The sequence below is a fragment of the Stegostoma tigrinum genome, chromosome 24 (genome assembly GCF_030684315.1).
Source record: "Stegostoma tigrinum isolate sSteTig4 chromosome 24, sSteTig4.hap1, whole genome shotgun sequence".
In the NCBI taxonomy this organism is placed as follows: domain Eukaryota; kingdom Metazoa; phylum Chordata; class Chondrichthyes; order Orectolobiformes; family Stegostomatidae; genus Stegostoma; species Stegostoma tigrinum.
In genome coordinates, this window is record NC_081377.1 from 40,244,456 (window position 1) to 40,267,130 (window position 22,675).

The window sequence follows — 22,675 nt, forward strand, 5'->3', positions numbered from 1 at the left end:
TGTTGCAGAATATTGAATAGGATTGTAAAGCCCACTTGGGTATTTGCTTTCTCTAGTCCCAAGCAGTTTAAACATGCTGAGCTACTTCTGTGGTGATTCCGACTGGCATCATCTAACTGAGCACAACCAGCCCAAATAAATGTGACATCTCACCATTTTGATATGGCTCAGTATTTGGGAGGCCAATACACTTTTCTGAGCTATCACACCGTCCCTGAAACTAACAGGAAACAAGCTTGATTACAACAGCCTACTGGATCCAAATTTAACTCCTGGCCACTGACAACTTTCAGACCAGCCTGATCTGTGGCAGAAGGAATATCGTTGTCTTGCTGAGTATGTTTAGCTCAATGCTGATGGTAAGATGGACTTTGAGCACTTTAGCAATGGTCATGGATGCACAGAGAAGGTTTGTGTACATCAGAAAGCTTTGGACAAGAATTAGTCAAGTTGAAGATGATCTTTGAAAGAAGGATCTTTGGAAATATTAATTCCCCACTGTGACCAGTATGCTCTTCATGCTCCAACATCCTCCGACACTTCCGCCATCTACAATCTGACCCCACCATCCAAGACATTTTTCCATCCCCACCCTTGTCTGCCTTCCGGAGAGACCACTCTCTCCACGACTCCCTTGTTCGCTCCACACTGCCCTCCAACCCCACCACACCTGGCACCTTCCCCTGCAACTGCAGGAAGTGTTACACTTGCCCTCACACCTCCTGCCTCACCCCATCCCAGGCTCCAAGATGACCTTCCATGTCAAGCAGATGTTCACCTGCACATCTGACAATGTGGTATATTGTATCCATTGTACCCAGTGTGGCTTCCTCTACATTGGGGAAACCAAACGGAGGCTTGGGGACCGCTTTGCAGAACACCTCCGCTCGGTTCGCAATAAACAACTGCACCTCCCAGTCGCGAACCATTTTAACTCCCCCTCCCATTCCTCAGATGACATGTCCATCATGGGCCTCCTGCAGTGCCACAATGATGCCACCCGAAGGTTGCAGGAACAGCAACTCATATTCCGCCTGGGAACCCTGCAGCCCAATGGTATCAATGTGGACTTCACAAGCTTCAAAATCTCCCCTTCCCCCACTGCATCACAAAACCAGCCCAGTTCTTCCCCTCCCCCCACTGCATCCCAAAACCAGCCCAGCCCGTCTCCGCTTCCCTAACCTGTTCTTCCTCTCACCCATCCCTTCCTCCCACCTCAAGCCGCACCTCTATTTCCTACCTACTAACCTCATCCCACCTCCTTGCCCTGTCCGTCTTCCCTGGACTGACCTATCCCCTCCCTACCTCCTCACCTATACTGTCCTCTCCACCCATCTTCTTTTCTCTCCATCTTCGGTCCGCCTCCCCCTCTCTCCCTATTTATTCCAGAACCCTCACCCCGTCCCCCTCTCTGATGAAAGGTCTAGGCCCGAAACGTCAGCTTTTGTGCTCCTGAGATGCTGCTGGGCCTGCTGTGTTCATCCAGCTCCACACTTTGTTATCTTCTGCTCTTCATGCCTGGTCTGTAAATTAACACATACTAGGCTGGATGATCTTCGGCGTGTGAGACAGCTACTGGGTCCATGCAGACCTGGCCTCCCATTATTGAAGTGCAGCTAGTCATTTGTTGTAACTTGTGATTACGAACAGGCATCAATGCAACAGGTTGAAATGCCAGTGCTGTTTTTGAATTCACCTAATCAATGTGGCACACAATGACAACTTCAAAGCAATTGGTTTCAATGTCAATAGAAAGGCATCCTAGTAACCCATGGGGAATATCTGGTTTTACGGCAGAATTCACTTTGCATGTTTATTTTTGCCGCCAGCCACCAGTGGTGGGTGTTTGGATAGAAATGCAAGACTGCTTTAGCATGCTTCCTGACTTTCCAAACTCATGTGGGCTATGCCATAAGCCGCCTTCACTGCAGGCAGCATTGTCCAATCAGTTCTAACAAAGATAGTGTCCAAACAACATTGCACTCATTGAACATGGCGTACAGAAGTGGAGGTGAGTTTGAGTCTTGAAGCACAGCTAAGCAAAGGAAAACACAAATATTCCTGGAGCTGTGAAAAGCTGTTGAATGCCACTGCAAACAAAAAATACATAAAGGATCAGATCATGGCTGAATCACTGGTGTAAACATTTCTCTCCCAGCTCTCATCCATAAGACCATAAGATATAGGAGCAGAATTAGGTCATTTGCCCAATCAAGCCTGCATTCGATCATGGCTGATATATTTCTCAACCCCATTCTCCTGCCTGCTCCCTATACCTTTGATCCCCCTTACTAAACAAGAAGCTATCTATCTCTGCCTTAAGCACACTCAATGAGTTGGCCTCCTTAGCCTTCAGTGGCAATCAGACTCACCGTCCTCTGACTGTAGAAATTCCTCCTCATCTCAGTCCTAAAGCATCACCCCTTCACTTTGAGGCTCTATCCTTGGGTCCTAGTCTCTCCTACTAGTGAAAACATTTGCATTACACAAATGCCAAGCAATAACCATCTCCAATAAGAGACAATCTAATCATCGGCCCTTGACATTCAGTGGTGTTACCATCACTAAATCCCTCACTATCAACATCCTGGGGTGTACCATTGACCAAAGCTCAACTGGTCTTGCCATACAAACAGTGTAGGTACAAGTGCAGTTCCGAAGCTAGGAAGACTGCAGCGACTAACTCACCCCCTGACTCTACAAGCTCTGTTCATCACCTATAAGGAAGAAGTCAGGAGTGTGATGGAATGCCCCCCACTTGCTGGATGGGTGCAGCTCCAACAAAATTCAAGAAGCTTGACACCATCCAGGAAAAAACAGCTGCATGACTGGAACAACATCTGCAAATATCCAGTCCCTGCATCACTGATGCTCAGTAGCAGTGGTGTTATACTATCTACAAAGTGCACTGCAGAAACTCACACAGATTCTCAGGCAACACCTTCCAAACCCACAATCACTTCCATCTAGAAGGACGAAGGCAATAGTTACATAGGGGATACCTTGGCTTGCAAGTTCCTTTCCAAGCCACTCAACACCCTGACTTGGAAATATATTACTGTTCCTTCACCATTACTGGGTCAAAATCCTGGAATTCCGTCCTGAATAGGATAATAGGTCTACTACAGCACATGGGCTGCAGTGGTTCAAGAAGGCAGCTCACCACTTCCTTCTTAAAAGCAACTAGGGACGGGCAATAAATATTGGCCAAATAGTGATGTCCACATCACATGAATGAAGAACAAAATGCTTTCTTGGAAGATTGCTAACAGTGCAGCCCTACATCTGCAGTTATTTCCACTAATGACCTAGGATGCAACCCATCAGGTCCAGGGGTTTATTGGCCTTTAGCTTCAGTAACCTCCCGAGTTTTTTTTTCTCAAATGATAGTATTGGGTTTATTTCTTTATTCCCTCCTTTAGCCTCTCAATTATTTTGTAGTTTTGAAATGCTATTAATGTCTTCCACCTTGAAAACTGATGTATTTATTCAACTCTGCTGCTTTATTATTTCCACAGACTCATTCTATAAGTGGCCTATGTTTGCCTTGGCTCTTTCTTCCTTTCCTCTATATTTAAAGGCATTCTTACTGTCTATTTTACTATTACTTGCTAGTTGGCCCTCAACCTGTATCTTCTTACTTTTTTTTATTATCTTTTTGGTTTTTAAAACTTTCCCAATTTTCTCTGGTTTACCATTAATCTTTACTACAATGATACTATCCTTAATTTCTTAGTTGACCATGGTTGGCTTATCCTGTTCCTAGATATAGTTCTTGGCCGTGGATCATGAAATACTATCTTAAACATCTGCCATTTTTCATCAAATGTCTTTTCTGCTAAACTCCTTGGCCAGTCCATTCTAGCCATTTTGCCCTCATTCCTTTGTAATTACCTTCATTGTAAGTTCAACACGGTTAGTTAGGAAGAAGACAAACAAACCTACAAATCCAATAGAAATATTGGCTCAAGACATTGGATGAGTTCGTGCCTAGTTGGCTTAGGGCATTATTAAGGTCCGAAAGGGAAGTCTGTAAGATTAGGGACAATAAGGGCTGCAGGTGTTAGAGTCAATAAATGTGGAGCTGGAAAAGCACAGCTGGTCAGATGGTATCGGAAGAGCAGGAAAATCAATGTGAAGTTGTTTTGACATGTTCCAGTTGACTGTTTACATACTAATCAAACCTAATGTCAGGTCAGACATTTATCAGGCATGAGAAACCAAAAGAACTGTGGATGCTGTAAATCAGGAACAAAAGCAAAGTTGCTGGAAAAGCTCAGCAGGTCTGGCAACATCTGCGGAGGAGAGAACAGAGTTAACGTTTCAGGTCCGGTGACCCTTCCTCAGAACTGACGGTGGCCGAGAAAACATCAGTTTATATGCAGGAAATAGGGAGGTGGGTAGGGTAGGGAGTAAATAATAGGATAGAGCCCAAAGAGAGAGAAGGTCAGTTGGACAGACAAAGGAGTTGCTAAGGGTGGGAGGGTGAGTAGTTGTTATCAGGGGCTGTTAGTGACTAACAACAGGGGCTGTGTAATGGCAGGCTATGTGGTAACAAGGCCTGGTGTGTGGGGTGGGGGGGGGGGAACAGTTTAGGCCCTAAAATTATTGAACTCAATATTGAGTCCTGGGGGCTGTAGGGTCACCAAGCGGAAAATGAGTTGTTGTTTCTCCAGTTTGCGTTGGGCTTCACTGGACCACCGAGGCAAGTCAGAGACAGAGATTTTGGCCAGGGAGCAGGGTGGTGCATTGATATGGCAGGCAACAGGTAGTTCAGGGTCTTTCTTGTGAGCAGAACGTGGATGTTCTGCAAAGTGATCACCCAGCCTACACTTTGTTTCCCCAATGTAGAGGAGACCCCATTGTGAGCAGCAATTGCAGTAGACTAGATTCTTGGAAGTGCAGGTGAAGTCTTGCTTCACCTGGAAGGTATGTTTGGGCCATTGGATTCTGGGGAGGGAGGAGGTGTTGGGGGTGAAGGAGGCATGGACCAGGGTGACCCGGAGGGAACAGTCCCTGCGGAAGGTGGACAAGGGAGAGGAGGGGACTATGTGTCTGGTCGTGGCATCTTGCTGGAGGTGGTGGAAATGGCAGCTGATGATCTTCTGGATGTGGATGCTGGTGGGATGGTATGTGAGGATAAGGGGAGCCCTATTGCTGTTCGGGAGGGAAGACAAGGGGTGAGGGCAGAAGTGCAGGAGATGGGTCGGACCCAATTGAGGGCCCTGTCAACAACGGAGCTGGGAAATCCTCGGTTGAGGAAGAATGTGAACATTTCGGAGGCTCCCTTGTCGAAGTTGGTCTCATCTGAACATATGCGACGGAGTCAGAGGAACTGAGAGAATGGGGTGGAGTCTTTACAGGAAGTGGGGTGTGAGGATGTATAGTCCATGTAGCTGTGGGAGTCGGTGGGTTTGTAATAGATATTAGTGACCAATCTATCCTCAGAAATGGAAGCAGAAATGTCGAGGAAGGGAAGGGAGGCGTCAGAGATCGACCAGGTGAAAGTGAGGGCAGGGTGGAAATTGGAGGCGAAATTGATGAAGTTTTCCAATTCTAGATGAGAGATGGAAGCAGCACCGATGAAATAATCGATGTATCGGAGAAAGGGGCCAGAATAGGACTGGAACAAGAAATGTTCCATGTACCTCACAAAGAGACAGGCGTAACTAGGGCCCATGCGGGTACTCATGGCAATACCTCTTACCTGAAAAAAATGAGAGGAGTTGAAAGAGAAGTTGTTAAGGGTGAGGGCAAGGTCATGGAGGAGGGTGAAAAGAATTGACGCAGGGGTGTCATCAGCGCCCTGTATAACTGAAGCATGACCTCCCTATTTTTATATTCAATTCCTCTAGAAATAAATAATAACATTCTATTCGCTTTCCTCCTTACTTGCTGTATCTGCAAACTGGTCTGTTACGATTCATGTACTAGGACACCCAGATCCCTCTGCAGCTCAGTGATTTGCAGTTTCTCAGCATTTAGATAAATGCTTCTATGAAAACATTTCCTAGTAAGATGGACAATTTAACATTTTTCTCACATGGGACTCTAGCTCGCAGTTATTATCCCACTCACTCAGCTAATCTATATCCTGTTATGGACTGCTTACATCCTCTTCATAAATTACCTATGTTTATGTCATCAGTAAATTTAGCAAGCACACCTTCAATCTCTTCATCCAAGTCATTGATAGAAACTGCGAACAGTTATTGCCTCAGCACTGACCCATGGGGCACATCACTTGTTAAATCTTGCAACTAGAAAGTGGGCTCATTTATGCTTTCTCATTACTTCCTGTCAGCCAGTCAATTTTTAATTCATGCTAATATATTTTTCACAACACAATCAGGCTTAATTTCCAGCAATAATTTCTAATGTCGCAAATCTAAGGACTGTACATCTACCAATGCCCCTTTCTCCACTGTCCCTGTTACTCCTTCTAATCACTCTAATAATTTAGATAAACATGATTTCTATTTCAAAAACCTATGCTGACTCTGCATTATTACCATGAATCTTCCATAGTACCCTGCTATAACATCTCTGATAACCATTCCTAATATCATTTCTATGACAGATGTTAAGCAAACTGGTTGGTAGGTCCTTGTTTTCTATCTCCTTCATTTCCATCTTCCAAGCTAAGGGGAGCTTCCCCCAATCCAGGGAATTTTGGAAAATCAGAACCATCACCTCAATTATTTCATTATTGTCTTCTTTTAAAACCTGAGAATGAAATCCCTCAGGACCTATAGTCTTGTTGATGTTGGTTACAACAAATTGCTCAATACTACTTCCTTGGTGACCATAAGTTATAGGAGTAAAAATTAGGCTAATTGGCCCATCTGGTCTGCTCCACCATTCAATCATGGCTAATGAGACTCTCAGTCCCATTCTCCTGCTTTCTCCCTGTAACCCTTCATCCCCTTGACAATCAAGAACCTATCCATCTCTGTCTTAAATACACTCAACCACCTGACCTCCACAGTCTTCTGCGGCAATGAATTCCATAGGTTCACCACTCTCTGGTTGAAAAAGTTTCTCCTTATTTCTGTTCCAAAGTGTCTTCCCTTTACTCTAAGGCTGTGCCCTCAGGTCCCAGACCCTCCTACCAATGGAAATATCTTCCCAATGTCCACTCTGTCCAGGACATTCAGTTTTCTGTAAGTTTCAAATAGATACCCCCTTCATCCTTTTAACGTCCATCGAGTGTAGGTCCCGAGTCCAAAAATGTTCCTCATATGTTGATTGAAATTTTCTTTAGTTCCTTCCTTGCCTTCCTTCCATTTACTGAATTATTACAACTTCTGGAATGTTACTTACATTCTGCACAGTAAACATATAATTCAAATCTGAAGAAAGGTCACCGGTCCCAAAATATTAACTCTGCTTTCTCTGCATAGATGGTGCCAGACTTGCTGGGGTTTCCCAGAAATTTCTGATTTTGTTTATTTATTCCATTGTCTGCAATAGCAGGTATTAACCACTCAGTAAGAGCTTGCATTTTAATAACTGCCAGAACTCAATAAGCAATTGTTTCATGGATCAACACAAAGAACCTTCAAAACATGGTTTATGCTAGGATTGAGACCTCGAGCTCATTAAAGCATTTGGCTTCAGTTCATGCTTTGGTCAGCTCTATTCCTCGTGCAACAGATTCTTTGCAACCATAATGACAACTCAACTCTCTAGTTAGCCTCACTTTTACAAGGGAATGATTTTAAGGATCTGGTCAATATCCTGTACTCATACATCTTTTCAGGGACTGGATTATTGTGTTTCATTCCATACACGTGGCCATTGTTTCAATCCTGGTTGAACTTGCCTAGCCTTAAACTTTTTATCCTTGTTTTCAAACTCATCCTTGATCATATCCCTCTCCAAGTCTTCAATCTCCTAGAGGACTACAATGTTCTGAGATCAATATGTGGCCTCTTGTCCATCACTCATTTCAATTCCATCACTGTCAGCCCTGCCATCAGGTTAACTCTGAAATTCCGTCTCTACTACTTTCCACCTCTTTTTCTTCCTTCGTGATGATCCTTAAACTCTTTGGTCAAGCTTTTGCTCAACTATCCAGGGAGAAGTGGAGGCTAGGTCATTGAATTTCTTCAGGACTGAGTTAGACAGATTTTTGATGGACAGGAATCGAGGTCAGGCCTAGGTCAGCCATGATCTTATTGAATGGCACAGCATGCTTGAAGGGCAGAATGGCCTACTTCCGCTCTGCAAAGGCAGTGGCATTGTGGTATTGTCATTGGGCTAATAATTCAGAACCTCAGGCTAATGCTCCAGTGATAGGGGATTGAGACTGAGCACAGCAGATGGTGAAATTTGGATTAAATTTTTAGAAAATTGGAATTAAAAAAAGCTAATCCAATGGTAACCAAGTAACCACTGTCATTCGTTGTGATTTACAGAAATTGTCATAAAAACCCATCTGTTTCACGAATGTCCTTGAGGGAGGTAAATCTATCATCTGTACCTGGTTTCCAGTAGCTCCAAACCCACAACAATGTAATTGACTCTTTATTGCCCTTTGAAGTGGTCCTTTCAAACCATTCAGGTCAAGGAGCAATTAAGGATGGGCAAAAGATACTGTGATGTCCATCACCCATGCAAAAATATGAAAAATTCCGAACTTGCCAAATTTTGCATGATGGTTTGGGATGATTGAAAACATCAATGTCACTATATACATGCAAGGTGTTCTTGTATGTTCTTATGCTCCTAAAAAAAGAATTTTGTTAAATGCATTGCCTTCTTTCCAGTAAACTTGTTTTTCCTGTCTGATCTGACCTGACTTAAAAAACCTTACCAATCTCTGCCTGCCCCTTTCTGATGGTTCCTGCTGTTCTTTGGCTCCCTTGTATAAATGAGTGACATAACATACAAATGATGGTGTACACCTGGGATTCACAGCCAGATTGATGATCTGCTCTTTATTCTCTACACGATCTTCCCTCCAACCCTAATTTGTCCATCTCGGTCGATCAGCACATCCTTCTCTGCTTTGCTCCTTTATGCACATCAATTTTCTTCTCTCTGAATGAATTTCTGCTATTACTTTGGTATTTGTGTTTCAAGCCAATAAATTTCAGAAAGGAACAAAAGCCACCTTTTGATAACTTGGCAGCAGCTGTGATAGCCATCACCTTTGGTCAGGTTCTTGACGTCAAAGCCCTTCTTACTTATTTAGCTGAACCCTGATTCACTTTTCAGATATAAATTATTATTACTCCTTCAGGACATGTTCTCTCTTTCTGTCGCTAGGACATCACCACAGTGCTGTTATACTTTGTGCAATCACTACAAATTGTACCTGTTCATGTGTAATTCAATGTTAGCGGGACTGGTGTTTCACACAATAACAAAGTAACTTACTGTAGAAGTCATTTCAAATCACACATGATTGTAACAGCAGTTCACAGTTATCTTAATATTCTTTCGCGTATTCACATTTAACTTGTTTTATGTACTTTGTGAACACAATTACTCAGCATCATTCACGTACCAATTCTTTCTGCAGAACTCCCTAAATGCTCAGCCTCCACATGCTAAAGAACCAAGGATTGCAGGTAGGGTGTAAAATGGGTACTATCGGATGACAGTCACCTGGTTGCTATATGTTCCTTCCCAATTGTTCTTCCACTGAAAGCAGCAGAAATGAAAACTAAGCAGGGTGTAGAATGGGAAAGGTGTAGAATGGACAAGGTATAGAATGGGCATGATGTAGAATGGACAAGTTGTAGAATGGGCATGGTGTAGAATGGGTATGGTGCGAAATGGGCAGGGTGTAGATTGGACAAGGTGTAGAATGGGTATGGTATAGAATGGGCATCGTGTGGAATGGGCAGAGTGTAGAATGGACAGGGTTTAGCATGGGCATGGTGTAGGTGTAGATTGGACATGGTGTAGAATGGGTATGGTGTAGAATGGGCGAGGTGTAAAATGGGTATGGTGTAGAACTAACAGGATGTAGAATGGGTATGGAGTAGAATGGGTATGGAGTAGAATGGGTATGGAGTAGAATGGGTATGGTGTAGAGTGGTATGGAGTAGAATGGGTATGGAGTAGAATGGGTATGGTGTAGAGTGGGCACAGTGTAGGATGGGCATAGTGTGGAAAGGGTATGGTGTAGAATGGGCAGGGTGTAATATGGGCATGGTGTAGGATGGGCATTGTGTGGAATGGGCAGGGTGTAGAATGGGCATGGTGTAGCAAGGGCATGGCGTAGCGTGGGCAAGGTGTAGATTGGACAAGGTGTAGAATGGGTATGGTATAGAATGGGCATCGTGTGGAATGGGCAGAGTGTAGAATGGGTATGGTGTAGAATGGGCAGGGTGTAAAATGGACAGGGTGTAGAGTGAGTGTGGTGTAAAAAGGGCATGGTGTAGAATGGGCAGGGTGTACACTGGGCATGGGATAGAATGGGCAGGGTGTACACTGGGCACGGGATAGAATGGGCAGGGTGTACACTAAGCATGGTGTAGAATGGGCAGGGCGTACACTGGGGACGGGATAGAATGGGCAGGGTGTACACTAAGCATGGTGTAGAATGGGCAGGGTGTACACTGGGCACGGGATAGAATGGGCAGGGTGTACACTGGGCATGGGATAGAATGGGCAGGGTGTACACTAAGCATGGTGTAGAATGGGCAGGGTGTACACTGGGCACGGGATAGAATGGGCAGGGTGTACACTAAGCATGGTGTAGAATGGGTATGGCGTAAAATGGTCAGGGTGTAGAATGGACAGTGGCTATAATGGGCAGGATGTAAACAGGTGTCTAATCTGACTTAAGTTAATAAAATGTGAGGCTGGATGAACACAGCAGGCCAAGCAGCATCTCAGGAGCACAAAAACTGACGTTTCGGGCCTAGACCCTTCATCAGAGAGGGGGATGGGGAGAGGGAACTGGAATAAATAGGGAGAGAGGGGGAGGTGGACCGAAGATGGAGAAAAGAAGATAAGTGGAGAGGAGAGTATAGGTGGGGAGGTAGGGAGGGGATAGGTCAGTCCAGGGAAGATGGACAGGTCAAGGAGGTGGGATGAGGTTAGTAGGTCGGAAATGGAGGTGCAGCTTGGGGTGGGAGGAAGGGATGGGTGAGAGGAAGAACAGGTTAGGGAGGCAGAGACAGGTTGGACTGGTTGTGTGGTGCAGTGGGGGGAGGGGACGAACTGGGCTGGTTTTGGGATGCGGTGGGGGAATGGGAGATTTTGAAGCTGGTGAAGTCCACATTGATACCATTGGGCTGCAGGGTTCCCAAGCGGAATATGAGTTGCTGTTCCTGCAACCTTCGGGAGGCCCATGATGGACATGTCATCTAAAGAATGGGAGGGGGAGTGGAAATGGCTTGCGACTGAGAGGTGCAGTTGTTCATTGCGAACCGAGAGGAGGTGTTCTGCAAAGCGGTCCCCAAGGCTCCGCTTGGTTTCCCCAATGTAGAGGAAGTCAAACTGGGTACAATGGATACAGTATACCACATTGGCAGATGTGCAGGTGAACTTCTGCTTAATATGGAAAATCATCTTGGGGTCTGGGATAGGGGTGAGGGAGGAGATGTGGGGGCAAGTGTAGCATTTCCTGCAGTTGCAGGAGAAGGTGCCGGGTGTGGTGGGGTTGGAGGGCAGTGTGGAGCGAACAAGGGAGTCACGGAGAGAGTGGTCTCTCCGGAAAGCAGACAAGGGTGGGGATGGAAAAATGTCTTGGGTGGTGGGGTCGGATTGTAGATGGCGGAAGTGTCGGAGGATGATGCGTTGTATCCGGAGGTTGGTGGGGTGGTGTGTGAGAACGAGGGGGATCCTCTTTGGGCGGTTGTGGCGGGTGTGGGGTGTGAGGGATGTCTTGCGAGAAATGCGGGAGACGCGATCAAGGGCGTTCTCGACCACTGTGGGGGAAAAGTTGCGGTCCTTGAAGAACTTGGACATCTGGGATGTGCGGGAGTGGAATGCCTCATCGTGGGAGCAGATGCGGTGGAGGCGGAGGAATTGGGAATAGGGGATGGAATTTTTGCAGGCGGGTGGGTGGGAGGAGGTGTAATCTAGGTAGCTGTGGGAGTTGGTGGGCTTGAAATGGACATCAGTTACAAGCTGGTTGCCTGAGATGCAGACTGAAAGGTCTAGGAAGGTGAGGGATGTGCTGGAGATGGCCCAGGTGAACTGAAGGTTGGGGTGGAAGGCGTTGGTGAAGTGGATGAACTGTTTGAGCTCCTCTGGGGAGCAAGAGGCGGTGCCGATACTGTCATCAATGAATGGAGGAAGAGGTGGGGTTTGGGGCCTGTGTAGGTGCGGAAGAGGGACTGTTCCACGTAACCTACAAAAGGCAGGCATAGCTGGGGCCCATGTGGGTGCCCATGGCCACCCACTTTGTCTATAGGAAGTGGGAGGAATCGAAAGAGAAGTTGTTGAGGGTGAGGATGAGTTCAGCTAGGCAGATGAGGGCGTCGGTGGAGGAACACATCCCTCACACCCTGCCCCCGCCACAACCGCCCAAAGACGATCCCCCTCGTTCTCACACACCACCCTACCAACCTCCGGATACAACGCATCATCCTCCGACACTTCCACCATCTACAATCTGACCCCATCACCCAAGACATTTTTCCATCCCCACCCTTGTCTGCCTTCCGGAGAGACCACTCTCTCCTTGACTCCCTTGTTCGCTCCACACTGCCCTCCAACCCCACCACACCTGGCACCTTCCCCTGCAACCGCAGGAAATGCTACACTTGCCCCCACACCTCCTCCCTCACCCCTATCCCAGGCCCCAAGATGACTTTCCATATTAAGCAGAAGTTCACCTGCACATCTGCCAATGTGGTATACTGTATCCATTGTACCCAGTGTGGCTTCCTCTACACTGGGGAAACCAAGCGGAGGCTTGGGGGCCGCTTTGCAGAACACCTCCTCTCGGTTCGCAATAAACAACTGCACCTCCCTGTCGCGAACCATTTCCACTCTCCCTCCCATTCTTTAGATGACATGTCCATCATGGACCTCCTGCAGTGCCACAATGATGCCACCCGAAGGTTGCAGGAACAGCAACTCATATTCCGCTCGGGAACCCTGCAGCCCAATGGTATCAATGTGGACTTCACCAGCTTCAAAATCTCCCCTTCCCCCACCGCATCCCAAAACCAGCCCAGTTCGTCCCCTCCCCCCACTGCACCACACAACCAGCCCAGCTCTTCTCCTCCACCCACTGCATCCCAAAACCAGCCCAGCCTGTCTCTGCCTCCCGAACCTGTTCTTCCTCTCACCCATCCCTTCCTCCCACCCCAAGTCGCACCTCCATTTCCGACTTACTAGCCTCACCCCACATCCTTGACCTGTCCGTCTTCCCTGGGCTGACCTATCCCCTCCCTACCTCCCCACCTATACTCTCTCCACCTATCTTCTTTTCTCTCCATCTTCGGTCCGCATCCCCCTCTCTCTCTATTTACTCCAGAAGCCTCACCCTATCCCCCTCTCTGATGAAGGGTCTAGGCCCGAAACGTCAGCTTTTGTGCTCCTGAGATGCTGCTGGGCCTGCTGTGTTCATCCAGCCTCACATTTTATTATCTTGGATTGTCCAGCATCTGCAGTTCCCATTGTCACTGTCTAATCTGACTTAGCAGAATTTCACCCTTTCACCTGTTCTAAGTATCTCTGAATAAATACACAAAGAGACTGGCAAGTTGGCCAGTTTCTGGGGCAGGAAGAAACATGTGAAGGTTACATTCTGACATACAACCCATCTGCAAAGGTCTGATGGCTGCAACAGTCTTGACTATTCTTAATTTCTTTTTTGAAGCTTTTTGATTGACCTCGAACAAGTGTTTGATTGCATTCAATCCAGCAGAGTTTTCTAATCATCAGCAGCAAAGGCTACAGTGCCATTTCTAAGGAAGTAAACACAGGGTTCTATTCAAAAGAATTTGGCAGCTGGCTTCTAAGTACATTAAAGTTATCATTTGAATAGATTGACTGGGTACATAACCCCAGTGTAATTGAAAGGCAGCACTAAGAGGAATGGCATGCATCCATTTGGCATAAGCCTTAATAATAGATTATTTTCATTGCTTGTACTGATAAGTTTTAACAATTCTGAACTCAAATTCTTTCATTCTCCTTCATTTAATTTTCGTTTTTGCCCCAGGCATTGTTGCGTCTTTCCTATTCGAGCCTGAGAGGGTAGATCTTGGCCATGAATGGATTGGTAGACAATTGGCAGCCATTGCTACACCTCTTCTCATTTTTATTTTCAATTGTTTCAAGGCAATAGCAGAAATGTAAAATGGGCTGCCAGTTTGGGTCTTGCTGTTGTACTCCTTCACCCAAACTCAAACCCTAGTGGGTGTGTGATGCCAAAGGAATAGTTTTGCTGCTGTTTGAAGTGTTTGAGAAGATTTGTCGCTCGGGTTGTGGATGAGATTGTAGATACGATCGCCAAGCCAGTGTGTTTGGTTGTAGGCGTTTTGTCACCCTGCTGGGTAACATTGTCAGTGCGCCTCCAGTGACGCATTGGCGTTCTGTCCCACTTGTTACGTATATGCTTCAGTTTTCTGGGGTGGTTGGCGTCACCTGGTTTTGTTTTGAACCAGAAGTGATACCAACTACGCCAGTGGGACAGAACGCCAATGCGTCACTGGAGGCGCACTGACAAGGTTACCCAGCAGGGTGACAAAACGCCTACAACCAAACACACTGGCTTGGCAAGCAAATCTACAACCTCAGTGAATGATTAATGTGAATGTAACCCCATCCCTGTCTCCCAAAGGCCAGAGATGAGCAGAGCCATTGAACGGGACAGATGTAATAACATAATAAAGTGTGAAGTTGGATGAACACAGCAGGCCAAGTAGCATCCCAGGAGCACAAAAGCTGACGTTTCGGGCCTAGACCCGTCATCAGAGAGAGGGATGGGGAGAGGGTTCTGGAATAAACAGGGGGAGAGGGGGAGGTGGACCGAAGATGGAGAGAAAAGAAGATAGGTGGAGAGGAGAGTATAGGTAGGGAGGTAGGGAGGGGATAGGTCAGTCCAGGGAAGACAGACAGGTCAAGGAGGTGGGATGAGGTTAGTGGGTAGGAAATGTAGGTGCGACTTGGGGTGGGAGGAAGGGATGGGTGAGAGGAAGAACAGGTTAGGGAGGCAGAGACAGGCTGGGCTGGTTTTGGGATGCAGTAGGTGGAGGGGAAGAGCTGGGCTGGTTGTGTGGTGCAGTGGGGGGAGGGGAAGGACTGCGCTGGTTTTGGGATGCGGTGGAGGAAGGGGAGATTTTGAAGCTGGTGAAGTCCACATTGATACCATTGGGCTGCAGGGTTCCCAAGCAGAATGTGAGTTGCTGTTCCTGCAACCTTCGGGTGGCATCATTGTGGCACTGCAGGAGGTCCATAATGGACATGTCATCTAAAGAATGGGAGGGGGAGTTGAAATGGTTCGCGACTGGGAGGTGCAGTTGTTTATTGCGAACCGAGCAGAGGTGACCCTACCCATCATGACCCCACCCCCGAGCACCAAACCATCATCTCCAACACCATCCATGACCTCATCACCTCAGGGGACCTCCCACCCACAGCCTCCAACCTTATTATTCCCCAACCCCGCACGGCCCGTTTCTATCTCCTTCCCAAAATCCACAAACCTGCCTGCCCTGGTCGACCCATTGTCTCAGCCTGTTTCTGCCCCACCGAACTCATCTCCACCTATCTTGACTCCATTTTCTCCCCTTTGGTCCAGGAACTCCCTACCTACGTCCGTGACACCACCCACGCTCTCCACCTCCTCCAGAACCTCCAATTCCCTGGCCCCCAACACCTCATTTTCACCATGGACGTCCAGTCCCTATACACCTGTATTCCGCATGCAGATGCCCTCAAGGCCCTCCGCTTCTTCCTGTCCCGCAGGCCCAACCAGTCCCTCTCCACCGACACCCTCATTCGCCTAGCCGAACTCGTCCTCACCCTCAACAACTTCGTTTTCGATTCCTCCCACTTCCTACAGACCACCGCATCCCAAAACCAGCCCAGCTCTTCCCCTCCCCCCACTGCATCCCCAAATCAGCCCAGCCTGTCTCTGCCTCCCTAACCTGTTCTTCCTCTCACCCATCCCTTCCTCCCACCTCAAGCCGCACCTCCATTTCCTACCTACTAACCTCATCCCACCTCCTTGACCTGTCCGTCTTCCCTGGACTGACCTATCTCCTCCCTTCCTCCCTACTTATACTCTCTTCTCCACCTATCTTCTTTTCTCTCCATCTTCGGTCCGCCTCCCCCTCTCTCCCTATTTATTCCAGAACACTCACCCCATCCCCCTCTCTAATGAAGGGTCTTGGCCCGAAACGTCAGCTTTTGTGCTTCTGAGATGCTGCTTGGCCTGCTGTGTTCATCCAGCTTCACACTTTATTATCTTGGATTCTCCAGCATCTGCAGTTCCCATTATTACAGATGTAATGACATGCTGTTTTCAGTTCCCATTATTGATGATGAGTTGTAAAAAGACTCAATGGAATAAAATCAAGAACATCTTATTCAACAATAAGATTCAATAACAATCCTACAAAACATTACAAAGGTAAAAGAAAGCCATTATAATCGTGCTCTTAAGGGCTAACAGACAGTTCAAAGCCCCTGAAAGCTAATGAGGTCATTTTGAAGCCTAGCCAGATTTTCAACGTTGGATTCAAGGCAGTCAAATTGTGCACAGAAAGAAACCAAAACTGAAATGCAATACTGATGGGGCCAAGATAATAAAATGTGAGGCTGGATGAACACAGCAGGCCAAGCAGCATCTCAGGAGCACAAAAGCTGACGTTTCGGGCCTAGACCCTTCATCAGAGAGGGGGATGGGGGGAGGGAACTGGAATAAATAGGGAGAGAGGGGGAGGCGGACCGAAGATGGAGAGTAAAGAAGATAGGTGGAGAAGGTGTGGGTGGGGAGGTAGGGAGGGGATAGGTCAGTCCAGGGAAGACGGACAGGTCAAGGAGGTGGGATGAGGTTAGTAGGTAGCTGGGGGTGCGGCTTGGGGTGGGAGGAAGGGATGGGTGAGAGGAAGAACCGGTTAGGGAGGCAGAGACAGGTTGGACTGGTTTTGGGATGCAGTGGGTGGGGGGGAAGAGCTGGGCTGGTTGTGTGGTGCAGTGGGGGGAGGGGATGAACTGACCCCTTCACCCGCTTCCAACACAAGTCCTCCTCCTGGACACCACCCCCAGGCCTCCTACCCTCCCTCGACCTCTTCATCTCCAACTGCCGTCGAGACATTAACCGCCTCAACCTCTCCACCCCTCTCACCCACTCCAACCTCTCCCCCGCAGAACGGGCAGCCCTCCGCTCCCTCCGCTCCAACCCCAACCTCACCATCAAACCCGCAGACAAGGGTGGCGCAGTGGTAGTATGGCGTACTGACCTCTACATCGCCGAGGCCAGACGCCAACTCTCCGACACCACCTCCTACCGCCTCCTCGATCATGACCCCACACCCGAGCACCAAACCATCATCTCCAACACCATTCATGACCTCATCACCTCAGGGGACCTCCCACCCACAGCCTCCAACCTCATTGTTCCCCAACCCCGCACGGCCCGTTTCTATCTCCTTCCCAAAATCCACAAACCTGCCTGCCCTGGTCGACCCATCGTCTCAGCCTGCTCCTGCCCCACCGAACTCATCTCCACCTATCTGGACTCCATTTTCTCCCCTTTGGTCCAGGAACTCCCCACCTATGTCCGTGACACCACCCACGCCCTCCACCTCCTCCAGGACGTCCAATTCCCTGGCCCCCAACACCTCATATTCACCATGGACGTCCAGTCCCTGTACACCTGCATTCCGCATGGAGATGGCCTCAAGGCCCTCCGCTACTTCCTGTCCCGCAGGCCCGACCAGGCCCCCTCCACCGACACTCTCATCCGCCTAGCGGAACTCGTCCTCACACTCAACAACTTCTCTTTTGACTCCTCCCACTTCCTACAGACTAAGGGGGTGGCCATGGGCACCCGCATGGGCCCCAGCTATGCCTGCCTCTTTGTAGGTTACGTGGAACAGCCCATCTTCCGCACCTACACAGGCCCCAAACCCCACCTCTTCCTCCGGTACATTGATGACTGTATCGGCGCCGCCTCTTGCTCCCCAGAGGAGCTCGAACAGTTCATCCACTTCACCAACACCTTCCACCCCAACCTTCAGTTCACCTGGGCCATCTCCAGCACATCCCTCACCTTCCTGGACCTCTCAGTCTCCATCTCAGGCAACCAGCTTGTAACTGATGTCCATTTCAAGCCCACCGACTCCCACAGCTACCTAGAATACACCTCCTCCCACCCACCCTCCTGCAAAAATTCCATCCCCTATTCCCAATTCCTCCGCCTCCGCCGCATCTGCTCCCACGATAAGACATTCCACTCCCGCACATCCCAGATGTCCAAGTTCTTTAAGGACCGCAACTTCCCCCCCACGGTGATTGAGAACGCCCTTGACCGCGTCTCCCGCATTTCCCGCGACACATCCCTCACACCCCGCCCCCGCCACAACCGCCCCAAGAGGATCCCCCTCGTTCTCACACACCACCCTACCAACCTCCGGATACAACGCATTATCCTCCGACACTTCCGCCATTTACAATCCGACCCCACCACCCAAGACATTTTTCCATCCCCACCCCTGTCTGCTTTCCGGAGAGACCACTCTCTCCGTGACTCCCTCGTTCGCTCCACACTGCCCTCCAACCCCACCACACCCGGCACCTTCCCCTGCAACCGCAGGAAATGCTACACTTGTCCCCACACCTCCTCCCTCACCCCCATCCCAGGCCCCAAGATGACATTCCACATTAAGCAGAGGTTCACCTGCACATCTGCCAATGTGGTATACTGCATCCACTGTACCCGGTGCGGCTTTCTCTACATTGGGGAAACCAAGCGGAGGCTTGGGGACCGCTTTGCAGAACACCTCCGCTCAGTTCGCAACAAACAACTGCACCTCCCTGTCGCGAACCATTTCCACTCCCCCTCCCATTCTCTTGATGACATGTCCATCATGGGCCTCCTGCACTGCCACAATGATGCCACCCGAAGGTTGCAGGAACAGCAACTCATATTCCGCCTGGGAACCCTGCAGCCATATGGTATCAATGTGGACTTCACCAGTTTCAAAATCTCCCCTTCCCCCACTGCATCCCTAAACCAGCCCAGTTCATCCCCTCCCCCCACTGCACCACACAACCAGCCCAGCTCTTCCCCCCCACCCACTGCATCCCAAAACCAGTCCAACCTGTCTCTGCCTCCCTAACCGGTTCTTCCTCTCACCCATCCCTTCCTCCCACCCCAAGCCGCACCCCCAGCTACCTACTAACCTCATCCCACCTCCTTGACCTGTCCGTCTTCCCTGGACTGACCTATCCCCTCCCTACCTCCCCACCCACACCTTCTCCACCTATCTTCTTTACTCTCCATCTTCGGTCCGCCTCCCCCTCTCTCCCTATTTATTCCAGTTCCCTCCCCCCATCCCCCTCTCTGATGAAGGGTCTAGGCCCGAAACGTCAGCTTTTGTGCTCCTGAGATGCTGCTTGGCCTGCTGTGTTCATCCAGCCTCACATTTTATTATCTTGGAATCTCCAGCATCTGCAGTTCCCATTATCACTGATGGGGCCATCTGTTTTCTGTGATTGTGGGATAAATATCAGTCAGGACACCCAGGATAGCTTCCTACTCTTCTACAAAATATTGCATTAGAATTGTCTACATCCACCTCAGGGGGCAACAGGTTTCCAATTTAACATTTTTTTCCAGCTGAGACTAAGCAACCTGATCATCTCAATTCCACCATCTGATTAACACATTATCAGTCGAGTTAAGCTTTTATCAATTTCCCCATTGTTGGTAGCGCTTACTGAACCATTCACTGCCTCTTGCATGAAGGATAGCCATCTTGGCCACTCAAGCATCTTGTTCCTGTTCTGATTCAGCACAGTTGCTAAGTTAAAAAACCGAAAGAACTGCAAATACTGTAAATCAGAAACAAAAACAGAAATTGCTGGAAAAGCTCAGCAGGTCTAGCAGCATCTGTGGAGAGAAAGTAGATTTAGTGTTTCAGATCCAGTGACCCTTCTTCTTGAGTTCTGAGGAAGGGCCACTGGACGCGAAACTTTAACTCTGATTTCTCTCCACAGATGCTGCCAGACTTGCTGAGATTTTCCAGTAACTTCTGTTTTGTTACTGTTACTATGTTACTCATTAATATTATTTATTGAGACTTACACCGTATGTAAGTTCTAATCTTTCTCTCAAGAGTATTCCAATGGATTCCATATGGAAGAAAATATGTATAAGTTGTTTACTTCTCAAGAATACGATAATATAAACTACAGGGCAATTTCATGCTAAAACCTCTCAGTAAGTCAAGCTCGCTCCATGGAAAGAAAAACCGAGGCTTGGATTTTGTGATGATAATGGTCATGGAGCTCACTGCATTTATAATCATGACACCACTGATTCTGACAGCATCTTTGGGAGTAAAGGAATCAAGGATTATGGAGAAAAGACAGGAAAGTAGAGTTGAGGATTATCAAATCAGCCATGTTCTCATTGTGTAGCAGAGCAGACTTGAATGGCTTACTTCTGCTCCTACATCTTGTGGTCATATGGAGTCCATACATGCACAGAATAACATGGAAACCCAGAAACTGCTGCTAGTGACTCTATTCTCTTCCATTGTGGTCACTGCTAGCTTCATTGCAATCATCAGCTGGTGAGAATATTCCACTGTATGCTATTACTCTCAATGTAAATCCCCTTAAGATAGCCACATTTTGTTATATCAAGTGTAACTTAATTGACTTTCAAATGAGTCACTAATTTCAGAATTATTGGTGCTGATAAGCTAATTTTATATTTATAGAATGCCAAATTCCACAATAATAAGTTCCACATATGTTTAAAAACATTTCTCGTGTTAGAAGAAGTATTGAACTTTATTTCAGTTTCTATTTTAATACACTCACCCATTAATGCCCCTAGTTACCAGAGCCCCAGGCTAATTCTCTAAGGAGATGGTACCTAGTCCTATCATGGCAAATGATGGAAGTTAAATTTAATAAATAAATCTGGAATATAAAGCCACTCTCAGCTATGGTGACCATGACAACAATTACCAATTGGTGGAGAAATCCACTAGTTCATTAATATCCATTTAGCAAGGAACTCTGCCTTTCCTCCTACTTCAGCCTGGGTGTGACTCCAGACTCTGAGCAATGTGGCTAACTCTTTACTGTTGTATAAGATCATGGCTCTGGAAGGTTCTAATGTTTCTAAATCCCTCAATTCAGTGGCCAATATATCATTGTGTTCAAAAGGCATTCAGTGTTAAGTGGCTTCTCAGCAGTGAAGGCTGCACAGTGACATGAAAGGGGTAATTGGTGAAGACTGCAGTAAACTCCACCCAATCTGATGATGTCATTAAGACTTGGGTGTGGAGAAGCACAACTGCTACGGTCTCAAAGAAGACAGAAATGAACATCTTGATCACCTTAAAGTCTTCGTCTTTATTGGTGTAATTTGTATGTGATTGCTGTCATGCAACAAACTACATCTTGTTTCAGACAGCAGCCTCTCCTTATTAGACTAGCTAGTCATTTTCCTCTACCATGTTAGTGAAAAAAGACTGTACACCCTGTACACAATGTATAAAATTGGAATCAGAATTAACATTTAAGAGCAGAACTTTTTGTCACTGACTTGAAAAATTCATTTGGTTGTCCCTCATACAACCTCATCTTCCAACATCCTGAGGATTCCCAGCAATTTCTGTTTTTATTAGAGATTGGCAGTGATATTACTTCTGTTTCAAAGTGCTGATTGTTCCACTAGAGTTGAAGCTAAAGAGATAATTACAGTCTTTTCAACTGCTCCATTGCCCAATAAGATTTCCTTCATTTATTTGCTTTGATAGTATGAATGATAGAGACACCAATATTAAATCCCAGCATTGTCCCATAGGCAAGTAGCCTGAGTACAGACACATCAAACAGCGAGTATTCTGTGGGTCACTGTTGAGGGTATGGAGTGTAATTTGTCCCTGAGGCACTATACAATTATTTGGTCCTCGAATACAGGAACCCTGGGGGCAGTATTTGAAAATGTGGACTTGCATTCCAAAGTGAGTCTTTTAAGACATTTCTTATACTCTAAAAAAAAAGGTTCTGGCACCAACAAATAGTTGGCAGTTCTGTTAAATTAGCAATTTAGTCAAATATCCACTTCAGTATAGGGATATTTCATACAGTAACTTGGAGGAAAGCCAACTTTGAATGAATGAAAGATACACATTGATATTTATAGACTGGGATTTTCTGCATTGGATTAGCAAAACAAATTGGCCTTGCTCTGTGCAGAATTCACAGTGAACAGTGAGCAACCTTCCTGAGATGCTTGTTGCCATGGTAATGACCTGAACAAACCATAGTAGCAAGTTCAGAACTGCTGATCTTTAATGCAAGACTGTATTAACATCATGCTGTCATTTTTACATCTTTACCCCAGCCCAGGTTATTTTTTCCATTTTTCTCTTGCGCTGTTTCTCTTATTTGTTGGCACAGGAAACTTCTTAAATCTCTCACACAAACAAAAATTGCTGGAAAAACTCAGCAGGTCTGGCAGCATGTGTGGAGAGAGAAACAGAGTTGACACTTTGAGTCCTTC

General features: G+C 47.2%; 1 protein-coding gene across 4 annotated transcripts in view; it reads right to left on the reverse strand.

Moving 5' to 3' along the window:
* The window catches only part of nkain1 (sodium/potassium transporting ATPase interacting 1), a 522,606-nt gene that overhangs the window by 181,669 nt on the left and 318,262 nt on the right, over positions 1 to 22,675 (reverse strand). The window lies entirely within an intron of this gene.